Source organism: Pelophylax lessonae, assembly GCF_965119305.1.
Source record: "Pelophylax lessonae genome assembly, chromosome: 1".
NCBI classification, from domain to species: domain Eukaryota; kingdom Metazoa; phylum Chordata; class Amphibia; order Anura; family Ranidae; genus Pelophylax; species Pelophylax lessonae.
Window position 1 is genome coordinate 577,106,109 of NC_138768.1, and position 16,137 is coordinate 577,122,245.

A 16,137-nucleotide genomic window follows, 5' to 3' on the forward strand; every position below is an offset into this window, starting at 1 on the left:
ATACCAGTCAAAGGGAAACTGCTTTCACAGGATACACGTGGTATATCAAAAACAACTAAGTTAAATGAAGTAAATACAAGATATCTTTATACAGTAAATGTCAAATATTGAATGAAAATAGTATTAAAAAGCACACACATATATACAGTAAATACCCTTCATCCACCAAAAAAAAAGACAGTGTTGGTTGTCACTGGGGAGATTTCCCTTCACTTCTTTTCCATAGTCAAAGCAGGAAGTGAGAGGAAATCTCTGGTTTCTAGGCTCTTAAAGTTCTTAAAGTAGCACTATGGGTAATTTCTCATTTTGGATAGAGTAAGGGAGGGTTATAACCCCTGTCAGATTTATTTTCACCATCTGTGTCCCATTGTGAAGATTTCCCTTCACTTCCTGTCTCATAGCCAAACAGGAAGTGAGAGAAAGTCTCTGCATATTAGGGAATTCCTTTGGGACCCCCAGGTCACCAGAACTAGTGTCCCCATTGGACGATTTCCCTTCTATTACTTTTCTGGGGATAACCCAACATTTGGGATCTTCTTTTACTTTGAGAGATAATGGTAAACAGCACAAATAGAGAGGGGAATCTCCCTAACGGGGGCACAGACAGCAATAAAAACATGGCAGGGGATCAACGCCATCTCCACTCTATCCAAAATGAAAAAAAAAATTGCCTTTAGTTATACTTTAAGTAAATCAGCCCCAATGATTCTGTGTTTTTACATATTTAGGTTTCTATGCATTACTGTAGGGAAACTGATCCAGAAAGGTAGAGACTACTCAAAATTGCCTATTCTTTTTTACATTTCTTAAAAATCTCATCCCTGGACCACTACTTATTTAACTCATGCATTTATTTGTTCTTTTCCTTTAGTGAATTGACTTTAACACTGTGCTATGAGGTATTTACCACCATGCAATGAGTTAAATAACTCATAAGGTGATATTGAATTGACATTTTCAGCATCTCATAAGATAATTGGAAAAAATGTCTCACATGATTCAATAATCTCATGTGATATTCTTTAGTGAATTGAGCCACCAATGAGATAGCACCAACGAGGTGGCAAGGTTGTTTGTTAAAATCTTCTCTGCGGAGTCTGTATGTGTGATGTGCACTCTCCCTTCAATCCTATACAGCAGGGCTCTCCAAACTATGGCCCTCCAGTTGTTCAAGAACTACAATTCCCATCATGCCTAGTCATGTCTGTGAATGTCAGAGTTTTACAATGCCTCATAGGACGTGTAGTTCCGCAACAGCTGGAGGGCCATAGTTTGGAGATTCCTGCTATAGAGGGTTTGATGGAGTAAGATCTCTTCTTAGGATTGAATTGAAAGCTCACAGCGCAGGCGCAGACTCAGCTCAGAAGATTTTGACAAGCAGCTGATTTGTGTTCTGTGTAAGGCCATCCACAGTAGGAACCAATCCATGGGCAGACTGAATGTACCAGGGACATATCAGAGCCAGATACACACAGGTTACATATACAAGTTAACTATTCGATTCTCATTATGTAGGCAATTGCAGTTCTACTAGTTATAATAGTCATTTAACAAAAATATTTACAAACGCTGTCCCTTTTAGATGTTTTTCAGTCACCCTTTTTGTTGATGCTGGAAACAGTTAGCCTGTAAAATGTTTTTAAAGCATCACCTATGGAGATATTTAAGTACTGACGTTTGGTGCCATTGCACAAGTGTGCGCAATTTTAAAGCATGACATGTTAGGTATCTTTCAATCCTTCACATTATACAAAATAATCGTGCAAACTTTTTTTAAAATTTTTTATTCATGAAAGTTTAAAAAAAAAAACGTGTTGGATAAATTGCTGCGCAAATATTATGTGACATAAAAAGTTGCAACGGCCACCATTTTATTCCCTAGGGTATCTGCTAAAGTAAAAAAAAAAAAAATATATATATATATATATATATATAAACAAAATAGATCCAATCTGCAGCACCTTGTATATATTTTTTAAGAGAGTAAAAAACATATAAAGGAGACATCAAAATAACAAAAATAACAATGTTTCGGATCTATTAAGATCCTTCATCCGGTATAGCAAGCATGAAAATTGGATTCTAATCACATTCAATGTATAAAAACTTCTCTCATCAACTGGAAATGACCATTACCTTGATAATCTTCACTCAAGGTAAAATAGAGACTAATATTACAGCTAATATTCAGGAGATACACAATATAACAGCGTTACTGGTTATCCATATACACATCTGAAAAAAAAGAAAAAAAGAAACAAAATATTTATATAGTTAAAACAAATATTTACAAAAAGAGATTTAAATCATAATCCTTATTCAAACCTCTAGGATAAATAGTGTCAAGTCGTGAAATCCAATTTACTTCCCTCTATTGTAACTTTAACTCCCTATTTCCCCCTCTCTTCAGTCGTGGAATGTGATCAATTACTATAAATCTTAGCTGGGCTACACTGTGACCACACTGTCTAAAATGTTTAGCAACTGGTAATTCAGACTGTGAGAAATGAATAGAGGATTTATGTTGAGATATCTTGTACTTAATTATTTGGGTGGTCTCCCCCACATAATATAACCCACATGGACATTAAAGGATATAAATCACATACAGTATGTACTCTGACACGGTTACATTTTTGTTCAAGTCAAAAAGAGAAATGACCGCACTCAGAATCTTGATGAAATCAATGAAGTATTTATTCCTCATCACAGGTAAAACTTTGACAGTGCATCACAGGAACATGTAAAGGTTGACGCATTTCACAATACTGTAGATCGCTTGCTCATAACCACACGTTGTTATGAGTAAGCGATACACGTACATTTTTGTTCAACATGGCACCTTATGGCGAAGAACTCTCCGAGGATCTTAAAAAAAGAATTGTTGCTCTACATGAAGATAGCCTAGGCTATAAGAAGATTGCCAAGACCCTGAAAATGAGCTGCAGCATGGTGGCTAAGATCATACAGTGGTTTTACAGGACAGGTTCCACTCTGAACAGGCCTCGCCATGGTCGACCAAAGAGGTTGAGTGCACGTTCTCAGTGTCATATCCAGTGGTTGTCTTATAGAATTAGATGTGTGAGTGCTGCCAGCATTGCTGCAGAGGTTGACAGGGTGGGGGGGTCAGCCTGTCAGTGCTCAGACCATACACCACACACTGCATCAACTTGGTCTGCATGGCTGTCATTCCAGAAGGAAGACTCTTCTAAAGATGATGCACAAGAAAGCCCGCAAACAGTTTGCTTAAGCAAGCGGACTAAGGACATGGATTACTGGAACCATGTCCTGTGGTCTGATGAAACCAAGATAAACTTATTTGGTTCAGATGGTGTCAAGCGTGTGTGGTGGCAACCAGGTGAGGAGTATAAAGACAAGTGTGTCTTGCCTACAGCCAAGCATGGTGGTGAGTGTGTCATGGTCTGGGGCTGCATATGTGCTGCCAGCACTGGAGAGCAACAGTTTATTTAGGGAACCATGAATGCCAACATGTACTGTGACATACTGAAGCAGAGCATGATCCCCTCCCTCTGGAAACTGGGCCGCAGGGCAGTATTTCAACATGATAACAACCCCAAAAACACCTCCAAGACGACCACTGCCTTGCTAAAGAAGCTGAGGGTAAAGGTGATGGACTGGCCAAGCATGTCTCCAGACCTATACCCTATTGAACATCTGTGGGGCATCCTCAAATAGAAGGTGGAGGAGCACAAGGTCTCTAACATGCACCAGCTCTGTGATGTCGTCATGGAGGAGTGGAAGGGGACTCCAGTGGCAACCTGTGAAGCTCTGGTGAACTCCATGCTCAAGAGGGTTAAGGCATTGCTGGAAAATAATGGTGGCCACACAAAATATTGACACTTTGAGCCCAATTTGAATATTTTGACTTAGGGGTGTACTCATTTTTGTTGCCAGCGGTTTAGACATTAATGGCTGTGTGTTGAGTTATTGTGAGGGGACAGCAAATTGATACTGTTATACAAGCAGTACACTAACTACTTTACATTGTAGTAAAGTGTCATTTCTTCAGTGTTGTCACATGAAAAGATGCATGGAGTATCCGATCAGGTCCGCCTGAAAAACTGATAGGCGGACCTGATCGGAAAGCCCATGTGAAAGGGGCCTTTGTCTTCTGCAGTTGTCCATCATCTGGGTCCCTGTTAGGCCCCTTTCACACATACAGACCGTTTGTCTGTTTTTATGTCCATCCGTTGACGGATGAAAAATGGACATCAATGCTTTCCTATGGAAAAATGGATGACAATGGTTGAACATCCGTTTACATCCGTCAATATCCATTTTTTTGAATGGATGAAAGACCTATTTTCCTTCCGTTAAAAAAATGGATCGGACGAATAACGGATGTAAATGGACAAACGGTCCGTTTTTCATCCGTTTTTTTGCATTGGTAGTGGATGTAAAAAAAACGGACAAAAAAACGGATGAAAAACAGACAAATACTTCATCCATTTTGACGTGACTGAACTGATGAAATGAACGATCCATATGTGTGAAAGGGCCTTAGGGTTTCCACCTCACCCCCTAAAACTGAACACAGAATAATTACACAGGTTCTGTGGCGGATTAAGGTAGTAATTAAACTCACCTGGTGTCTTACCTGCATTAAATTAGCCTCAGAATCTGTGTAATTCAAATCAGTTTGGATTTAAAGGGATGAGGTGGCAACCCTAGACTTTTTGGGTTCCTTTAACCTGAAAGGATAAATGCAGTGTCATCAAAAGGAGTCAGTAATGAGACTAATCAGAAGAATGACAAAGCATCAGTAAAGAGCAGAGAAATATTTGGTCTGCACCAGGGGTCTCCAAACATTCTTAAGAAAGGGCCAGTTTACTGTACTTCAGACTTTAGGGGGGCCGGACTGTGCCCACTGGGAGTAAACAATGCCCAATCTTTGGTATTAGGGGGAGAAATAGTTGGTGTCAGTGGGGGGATAATGACCCATTTTTGTTGTCAGTGGAAGGAATTATGCTCCATCATTGGAAGGAATTATGCCCCATCATTGGTGCCAGTAGAAGGAATTATGCCCCATCATTGGTGCCAGTGGAAGGAATTATGCCCCATTGTTGGTGTCAGTAGAAGTAATTATGCCCCATCATTGGTGTCAGTGGAAGGAATTATGCCCCATCATTGGTGTCAGTAAAAGGAATTATGCCCCATCATTGGTGTCAGTGGAAGGAATTATGCCCCATAATTGGTGTCAGTGAAAGGAATTATGCCCCATCATTGATGTCAGTGGAAGGAATTATGCCCCATCATTGGTGTCAGTGAAAGGAATTATGCCCCATCATTGGTGTCAGTGGAAGGAATAGTGCCCAATTGTTGGTGTCAGTGGCAGGAATAATTCCTCAAGGACCAGATAAAGGCAAACATAGGGCAACATGCTGCCTCGTAGTTTGGAGACCACTGGTCTACACCACCATAACAATTGTTGTAGAAGGTCATGTGACTGAAGTACTTTAAGAGATCAAGGCATTTTTAAAAGCTGATTAGTTAGGTGCAGAAGAAAACAGCTTTTGTCTAACTGCCAGGACATCATGGGCTTTTAAATTGACACAAAACTTTATTCTATTCAAGTATGTAAATAACTAAAAACAAAAGTATTGTATTGCTCAGTCTCCTTCAAATCTTTTTCTTTGCTGCTGTGATCTGACTTCCTGTTAGATTGTGTCTATGTTTCTTCTCCTCTGTCACAATGTATATAGATACATAGTCATCTACTCTTGCCCGCTCCCCAGATGGACTAGGAACTATGAACTTTGGAATATGTAGTGTGCATAGAGTAGTGCATGTGGCCACATCAACTGTACACTGCTTGTTCCAAACCAATGGAAGTGAGAGGGAAAAGGAGAGGTTCAGGAATCCACAGAGGACAATACAAAGAGGCAGAAATACACAGTAAGGAAAATTACATGTGAATCCTAGACTGATGGCCTGGTCATTAAGGGGGTAAAACCTTCCGGAGCTGAAGTGGTTAAAGAGAAGTATGGGATATAAAAAAAAATCTTATACAGTAAAACCTTGGATTGAGAGTAACTTGATTTGGGAGCGTTTTGCAAGACAAGTAAAATTTTGTTATAAATTTTGACTTGATAAATGAGCGATGTCTTGATATAAAAGTAGTGTCATGTCACAACTTAGTATAAAATAGAAGAGAGGAGCCTCTAATGTGTAGCAATATGGTTACATTTATTGAAGATACAATATTTAGCAACTCACATGGTTGATATCTAAAACAGGCACATCTAGGTATGCAGGCATCCGTGGTAAAGCTGTACACATAGACAATCCTCCGCACTGCCATTGACGTCATCCCTTCCACGCTGAGCTCCTGAGAGCTTCACACCTCACTTTCAGATCGCTCTACTGCAGGGTAGTCTTCCCGGTCACGACTGCAGACTGATGGCGGTGAGAGCTGATGGTGAGGAGGACGGTCTATGTGGACAGCTTTACCCCAGTTGCCTGCATACTTAGATGTGCCTCTTTTAATCATCAACCATGTGAGTTGAAAATGTTGTACCTTCATTAAATGTAACCATGTTGCTAGTGTAGCACCCTCCTAGGTAGTTGCTAGTTAGAGAGTATAGTTTTGAGCTCTGTCTACTTACCAGAGGGGCTTCAGGTGAATCTGTGTTGCTCTCTGCCTACCATAGAGCAGGATCTGTTAGTGAGGTCTGCTCATTGTTCTCAGTATGCGATTCATTCAGTCTGGAGAGTGTTTCACGCTGGTCCAATAGGGAGGCATGTTGGACAGTGGGAGGAAACCTGGCGAATGGGTGCATGGGCTTTTGATACAGTCCTGATGATTGGCACAGGTCAGGTCGCCTCAGTGCATTCTGGGATACTGTATAAAAGCCCGGAGTACATGTTCTGCGGGGATCTTTGACTGGAGAGCAGAGTCCCGGAGGGAGGGGGCCGTCACAGAAGGTCATCCTAAGGGCCAGAGGTGCGGTTGAGAGGAGCTGAACCCAGAGGTCCAGGGAAGCTGACTAAGAGGGGAGACACTGGAGACCATGGGACTGCAGTATCGTAAGTACAGGGACTCGTGTCAAAGGGCCTGACCTGAGGGGGGCCACCCCTGCTTGTAGGACAGTCAGTGGACGGGTGTCAGCAGAGGAAGAGAGAGGATACTAGGGAGAGTGTCCTGAAGATAACAAGTTGATCATCAAATCATCTTAAAGATAAGAGACTTAATCCGCATTCATCCCAAGTGGCAGGATTAATCAAAAAAGCTTTGGCCCTACTTCTCCTTTAATGAAGAAATGCAGCAGCCATCTTTGAGAAGTCCACTTTGTAATGTTGGTCTATGGAGTGTCTCCATTGCAGGGAACAGCCATCTTGGCTGGGTCTGGAGCAGACTGGAGGACAATGATTGGCTGTTGAAACAGAGCAAGGAGAAGTGTGGTCAGCAGGCTGATGAGGAGGGAGACTTGAAACAAGCAGGTATGTGAGAAAGAGACTGGGCTGCTGCTGCTAAGGCTGGATGAATGAAGCCCTGCCATAGCTGACCTCATTTGGGTCAGGACTCTGCACAGAGCGGGAACGTATCACATCTTTGTAATTGAAAATAACAAACCTAGGCAATCACTTTGAGTCCAGTTAAAAAAAAAAAAATTCAATCTGTCATGATTGCAGTAAGAATGTTCTTGCCTACATTTCAAAAAAATGTTGCATAACTTGTGTAACATACAACCTCACAATTAAAGGCATATTTCAAAATGGGAAGTTATAAAATGTAAAAATGTGTATTAGGGTGTATATTGTACATCTGTGGGACTGAACTATATTTGTAACCTGTATCTGATTCCATACAGTTCTTTAAATGTTTTGGGAAAGTCTATATTTTTTATTTTAAGACACCCTCTTGATATCACACCAGTCAAGGTAATGCCCACTCACATTTAAAGGACTGTTTGTTTTTTTTTTGCTGCAGAAGTACCTTTTTTTTGGTTTGTCCCTCCAAAGTACCAATTGCTTCCGATAGACTGGAGTAAGTGGAGTCACATCTGACCCATTCAAGGCTTTCATTCATAGTGGTCCCCTTGGTAGTACAGAACTGACTAAGAAGCTTGGTGTCCATGTTTTACATAGTCACTTGTTGGACTGTGATGTAAGACTAGCATCATTTCATCTCATAATTAATAAAAAGAACATTTAAAGCATGGGCACCGGTAATAGCGACCTCAAGCAGTAAATACTGAATTGTGGAATTGAAGAGCAATGCCTATTAGCATCATTCCCTTAAGTTTGGGTCTATAGAGTCACTCTGGTTTGGGGGGGGGGGGGGGGACGACTTGTTTGAGCTCTCACCTTAAATATATGATAAGGTATCTTTTATAGTGCCTACTTATGTAATGCCAACTTTAGATATTTACATGTTGATTAAAGGCACAGCTAGTGTGTCACTTATAGGGACACATGCTAAATAGAATACATATATATTAGGCCAGAAACCAAGGGTTAAGGAACCCTACTAACCATCATTTTTACCTGAAAGGGCCCACATTCATTAACATCATAGTCATTTTTGGCCATGACTATCTTTGTATAAAAACAAACCTACCTTTGGCTTCCAAGTTTGAATTTTTCAGTCTCATCAGAACTCCTTAGCTGCTTACTGTGTGCTTGATACATTGCAAACATGACAACATCGAATTCTGGAGATTTCTGAAATACAGCATCCTTAGAAATCCTAGATGTATAATTAGTTTTATATCTATCTAACTTACACATTTGTGATTAAAACCAACCATATAGCAAACAGCTAAATGTGAAGGTAAAAAAGATGTACACTATATTGTCAAAAGTATTGGGACACCTGCCTTTACATGCACATGAACTTTAAGTCTTAGTTTGTAAGGTTCAATATTGAGTTGGCCCACCCTTTGCAGCTATAACAGCTTCAACTCTTCTAGAAAGGCTGTCCACAAGGTTCAGGAGTGTGTCTATGGGAATGTTTGACCATTCTTCCAGAAGCGCATTTGTGAGGTTAGGCTGGACGAGAAGGCCTGGCTTTTAGTCTCTACTCTATTCATCCCAAAGGTCTCTATCGGGTTGAGGTCAGGACTCTGTGCAGGCCAGTCAAGTTTCCCCACAAAAAACTCGCTCATCCATGTCTTTATGGACCTTGCTTTGTGCACTGGTGCGCAGTCATGTTGGAACAGGAGGGGCCATCCCCAAACTGTCCCCAAAAAGTTGGGAGCATGAAATTATCCAAAATGTCCTGGTATGCTGATGCCTTAAGAGTTCACAGAATTCAGGTTCCCTGTTTTCCATTGTTTTTATAAAGAGGAGCTGTTAAAATCCTGGAACATTGACAGGAAGACATAGACACATGCCATGAAGTCAGAAATTAGAGAGTTGCCTATGGGAATACTGTTAGCTTTCTCAGATCCAAAAGACCAAAAAAGAAGTACAAAAGTAGTTTGGGAGATTTTCATGGATGTGTGATTTCACAAAATTCTTTCAATTTCATTTCTCATTTAAACAACTTGTTAGCTTGTGGATTGAATAGTACCCTGGAATTTTAAGATATTTATCCTTTCTTATCAAGATTTATATTTGGAGCATTGACAAGTATGTGAGTTGCGTTCCTGTGCAATGTTTTATCTCCTTTCATGAACTACTGGAAAATGTTAACGAATATATAAACCTGCAGATAAATACAGTATCTCACAAAAGTGAGTACACCCCTCCCATTTTTGTAAATATTTTATTATAGCTTTTCATGTAACAACACTGAAGAAATTACACTTTGCTACAATGTAAAGTAGTGAGTGTACAGTTTGTATAACACTATAAATTTGCTGTCCCCTCAAAATAACTCAACACACAGCCATTAATGTCTAAACCGCTGGCAACAAAAGTGAGTACACCCCTAAGTGACAATGTCCAAATTGGGCCCAAAGTGTCAATATTTTGTATAGCCAACATTATTTTCCTGCACTGCCTTAACCCTCTTGGGCATGAAGTTCACCAGAGCTTCACAGGTTGCACTGGAGTCCTCTTCCACTCCTCCATGACGACATCACAGAGCTGGTGGATGTTAGAGACCTTGCGCTCCTCCACCTTCCGTTTGAGGATGCCCCACAGATGTTCAATAGGGTTTAGGTCTGGAGACATGCTTGGCCAGTCCATCACCTTTACCCTGAGCTACTTTAGCAAGGCAGTGGTCATCTTGGAGGTGTTTTTGGGGTTGTTATCATGTTAGAATACTGCCCTGTGGCCCAGTCTCCAAAGGGATCTGCTTCAGTATGTCACAGTATAGTGTATGTTGGCATTCATGGTTCCCTCCATGAACTGTAGCTCCCCAGTGTCGGCAGCACGCATGCAGCCCCTGACCATGACACTCCCACCACCATGCTTGACTGTAGGCAAGACACACTTGTCTTTGTACTCCTCACCTGGTTGCCGCCACACATGCTTGACACCATCTGAACCAAATACGTTTATCTTGGTCTCATCAGACCACAGGACATGGTTCCAGCAATCCATGTCCTTAGTCTGCTTGTCTTCAGCAAACTGTTTGCAGGCTTTCTTGTGCATCATCTTTGGGACGACAGCGATGCAGATCAATTTGATACAGTGTGTGTGCATATGGTCTGAGCACTGACAGGCTGACCTCCCACCCCTTCAACCTCTGCAGCAATGCTGGCAGCACTCATACGTCTTTTTCCCAAAGACAGCCTCTGGATATGATGCGGAGCATGTGCACTCATCTTCTTTGGTTGACCATGGTGAGGCCTGTTCTGAGTGGAACCTGTCCTGGTAAACCGCTGTATGGTCTTGGCCACCATGCTGCAGCTCAGTTTCAGGGCCTTGGCAATCTTCTTATAGCCTAGGTTATCTTTATATACAGCAACAATTCTTTTTTTCAGATCTTCAGCGGGTTCTTTGCCATGAGGTGCCTTGTTGAACTTCCAGTGACCAGTATGAGAGAGTGAGAGCGATAACACCAAATTTAACACACCTCTCCCTATTCTCACCTGAGATCTTGTAACACTAACGAGTCACATGACACTCAGGGGGAAAATGGCTAATTAGGCCAAATATGGACATTTTCACTTAGGGGTGTACTCACTTTTGTTGCTAGCGGTTTAGACATAAATGGCTATGTGTTGAGTTATTTTGAGGGGACAGCAAATTTAAACTGTTATACAAGATTTACACTCACTACTTTACATTGTAGCAAAGTGTAATTTCTTCAGTGTTGTCTCATGAAAAAATATAATAAAATATTTACAAAAATGTGATGGGTGTACTTACTTTTGTGAGATGCTGTAGGTGTGCATAGCATTGAAGGAGAGTCATATGAGTGGATGTGCAAAAATTTGAGAAAAGGTTTTGGCAGCAGCCAGCTCCTTTTCAGCACCTTACATTATACTTAAATGATCTGTAAACCCAATCACTGAAATCTCATTTAGGCTTTAAAGGGTTGGTTGATCTTTTCACAAAACATGAAAAGATGAACTAGCTCACAACACCCACCCTACATCCCCGATCCCCACTGCATTTATCTCCTTAGATATAAGTGCACTTAACTCCTCTTTCACTGCCCATGCTAGACATTTGGTGACATTTGAAAGCCATGCCCTTTTGCACCCTCCTTTCTTCAAGGAAGACTCAGAGAAACTCCTATTGGCCAGCACATGCCATCGCTGATCAATGCCTTCTCATCATTGCGAGCATTATGCATTCTACAAAACCTCTGGGCTGTGTACTGCATTTTTCAGATGCTCACCCACTACACCAGCTGGTGTGGGCAGCAGAAGATAATCAAGGACTAAAATAAGTGCAGCGGTGATCGGGGGTGTGGGGAGGGTGTAGTGAGTTAGGCCCCTTTCACACGAACGTTCCAATCGGGTTTGCCTAAAAAATATGAGAGAAAATAATATCGGCGCAGAAGGACAATATCAAATCAAAAAGCAGCTGCACTCCTCAGGTCAAAATACAATTCCTGTGTAAATAATGTGTGGTACAATAGGCAGCGCTAAAAAAAAAAACACTAATAACAACATAAATCATTAGGGAGAAAATCAGAGTCCATGCACAAAGCCCGTGATGAGAAGTGAACACACTTTCTGGCAGGATCAACAGGTGCTCTAAGTGTTAGAATCCACCACCGAGTGAAATGGCCTCTCACCTTAGGCTTATTGGATATAAGCATATGACTCAAAAACTCTTATAGCGATCTCCCCTTGGTGGATGGGATGTACTCCTTCTTGTACTTCACCTCCAAGAGACCTCACACTGAACAGAAGCAACACCACAAAGTTCCCAAAGCGGACTATGTTCTGCTCACAGATAGGCTTCAACCAGCAACTCCCCTTGAAACCATGGAATAGGGAAAAACACCGGGCAAGCCCATAGCGTGATACTGATAAACTTTATTCAAAATGAAATTAAAAGACAGCCTCTTACTTGTGTAAAAAGGTGAAATCGCATCAAACAATCATGCCGACGGGTCCCGTAGGTACCTCACCGGATCTCCAGACAGCAGTGGGCAACGCCTGTAAGCTCCTCCTTCCCCCCGGACGCGTGTCGTCCCCCAATGGGCGGGGACTTCTTCAGCGGTATGTTTGACATACCGCTGAAGAAGTCCCCGCCCATTGGGGGACGACACGCGTCCGGGGGGAAGGAGGAGCTTACAGGCGTTGCCCACTGCTGTCTGGAGATCCGGTGAGGTACCTACGGGACCCGTCGGCATGATTGTTTGATGCGATTTCACCTTTTTACACAAGTAAGAGGCTGTCTTTTAATTTCATTTTGAATAAAGTTTATCAGTATCACGCTATGGGCTTGCCCGGTGTTTTTCCCTATTCCATGGTTTCAAGGGGAGTTGCTGGTTGAAGCCTATCTGTGAGCAGAACATAGTCCGCTTTGGGAACTTTGTGGTGTTGCTTCTGTTCAGTGTGAGGTCTCTTGGAGGTGAAGTACAAGAAGGAGTACATCCCATCCACCAAGGGGAGATCGCTATAAGAGTTTTTGAGTCATATGCTTATATCCAATAAGCCTAAGGTGAGAGGCCATTTCACTCGGTGGTGGATTCTAACACTTAGAGCACCTGTTGATCCTGCCAGAAAGTGTGTTCACTTCTCATCACGGGCTTTGTGCATGGACTCTGATTTTCTCCCTAATGATTTATGTTGTTATTAGTGTTTTTTTTTAGCGCTGCCTATTGTACCACACAAATCGGGTTTGCCTGTTTGTTTTTCAGACGGCCCCGATCAGAGCCTTCATTTCCTCTATGGAGAGGCGGTTGTTAACGGACATGTGTTGGTTTTACACAGGCCAACATTCAATCTTATCCAATCTGCTGAAAACAGAAGTTCCTCTACCATCCTGCGGACCACATGGCAGTCCATTTAAAGCGGAGTTCCAGCCATTTACTCACCTGTCCAACGGTCCAGCGATGCGGCCGCCGGAAGCCTCGATCCTCTCCCTCGGCGCCGGCATCACTGCTGTGGGCACCCGGCTGTTACAGTTTGCGGCTTCACAGCCGGGTACCCACTGCGCATGCGCGAGTCACGCTGCGCGCCGTGATTGGCCGGCAATCTTCTGGGACCTCTGACGTGTCCCAGAAGATTGCAGGGAGGGAGGGGGAGAGGAGAACTTCCGCTCAGGGCGCCGCGTCAAAACTAGGTACCTGCTCCCCCCTCCCAAAAAATGACATGCCAAATGTGGCATGTCGGGGGGTCAGGACTCCCTAAAGCGGAAGTTCCACTTTTGGGTGGAACTCCGCTTTAAATTCAATCACCCATAGAGGAGAGCGGGATGTGTCCGTGTCTGCTCTGCATAATCGGAGCAGACAAGGACCTGTCATCCTCCTGCTCAGCAGGGATCAGTGGAGAGCTCCCCAGCTGAGCAATTGGATCGCAGATGGAGTCCGCCCTATGAGAGGAGACCCTAAGTTCACCTTTTTCTTGTTTGTGAAGAGGTTAACTAACCCTTTGCCATTATATTGCCATGTTAATGTTCAAAAGTTATTTTCTGTACTTTTAAATCTGCAGATTTGATTAAATACCTGGTGATCCTGGCATGAAGAATGTTGTTTAGGCATTTCCTGTTATTAGGTGGTAATGCCCTGTCCCTGTCTCCTAACTGTACTCTTGTGTTGTCACACTGGCTCCTGATGGAGACTACAAATGGCCATTTCAACACACATTGTACAGGCATGGCCCGCTGGTCACATCTGGAAACCCGCCCTGAGAAATGTATTTCAGCATTTCAGGAGTGCAACATATAGCCAGAAAGTGACTGCAAAGAGTATTTTATTGAAAAACAGAGTGAAAACTAAATATCATTGAGTTGGGGTTTACATCTACTTTAATTTATGTAATAAAAATAACAACGTTAAAGAATATTCTCAAAGTACATATTATTCTAAAAAGGTGACCGGGCTTTTTACAGATGAACATAATGAACAGGTCTGATAGGACATCTCTATGTCATCTCAGCTTGATTTGGCAGCAGGAGGAACATAATGGGAACCTGGAGATGTATGTAGGGCATAGAGGTGGGAAGGACGATGAAATACAGTGCTGTGAAAAAGTATTTGCCCCCTCTCTGATTTTTTCTTTTTTTGCATATTTGTCACACTTGAGATTCAGATTATTTGTCACACTTTTATTTTTCAGATTCAGATTATTCAGATCATCAAACAAATTTTAATATTACACAAAGATAACCCAAGTATATACAAAATTCAGTTTTTAAATGATGATTTAATTTATTAACCACTTCTGTACCGGAAGGATTTGCCCCCTTACTTACCAGGCCATTATTTTGCGATTCGGCACTGTGTTACTTTAAGGGACAATTGCACAGTCATGCGACGCTGTACCTAAATAAAATTGATGTCCTTTTTTTCCCACAAATAGAGCTTTCTTTTGGTGATATTTGATCACCTGTGCGATTTTTATTTTTTACGCTATAAACAAAAAAAGAGTGATACTTCTGAAAAACAAAAAGAAACAATATTTTTCACATTCTGCTATATAACATTCCCAAAAAAAAAATAATAATTAAAAAATCAGATTTTTTCATCCTTTTAGGCCAATCTGTATTCTGCCACATATTTTTGGTAAAAAAAATCGCAACAATCATATTTTGATTGGTTTGAGTAAAACTAGGGGAAAGATTTATGTAATTTTTATTTATTCATTTTTACTAGCAATGGCGGTAATCTGTGATTTTTATCAGGACTGCGACATTCCGGCGGACGGATCGGACCCCTACCTGTCATTTTTGACACTCTTGGGGGGACCAGTGACATTACTAAAGTAATCAATACTAAAAATATACACTGTTACTGTAATAATGACACTGGCAGGGAAGGGGTTAAAACAGTGGTGATCAAAGTGTTAAGTGTAAGCCTAGGGGTGTGTTTTCTAACTGTATGGGGGAGGGACTTGTGAAAAACACAGAGACCTGTGATTCTGTATAGGAGAATCACAGGCGCTCTGTGATCATTTCAGAGAGAACAACGGTCTGCTGTGTTTACAACAGCAGACCGGCGTTCCCTCTCAGCGTGGAGCTATTGCGGGCGCCAGCCCCGTAGATTGGCATCCCCGCTTCCTAGTGGGGGTGGGCATGCACCGTTGGCTGCACACGTTCGCCTCCAGGACCACTCCCACGAACCAATGTACCCATACGTCAATTAGTGCAGCCGAGCCAGCCTGCCACAGTATATGTGCGGTGGGCGGTTGGCAAGCGGTTAAGGGAAAAAAGCTGTCCAAACCTTCCTGGCCATATGTGAAAAGTAATTGTCCCCCCACTTTGCTAAATCGTGAATGAACTGTGACTGACCACATTTTTTGGAAAGCTGAGTTAAATTTCACTTGCCACACCCAGGCCCGATTACTGCCAGACCTGTTGAATCAAGAAATTACTTAAATACTGTAGAAGCTCACTAAAAGATATCAAAAGCAATACATCATGCTGCGATCTAAAGACATTTAAGATCAGATGAGAAACAAAGTCACTGACATGTATCAGTCTGGAAAGGGTTATAAAGGCTTTGGGACTCCAGTGAACCACGGCGAAAGCCATTATCCACAAATGGAGAAAACTTGGAACAGTGGGGAACCTTCCCAGGACTGGCCGGCCTGCCAAAATGAC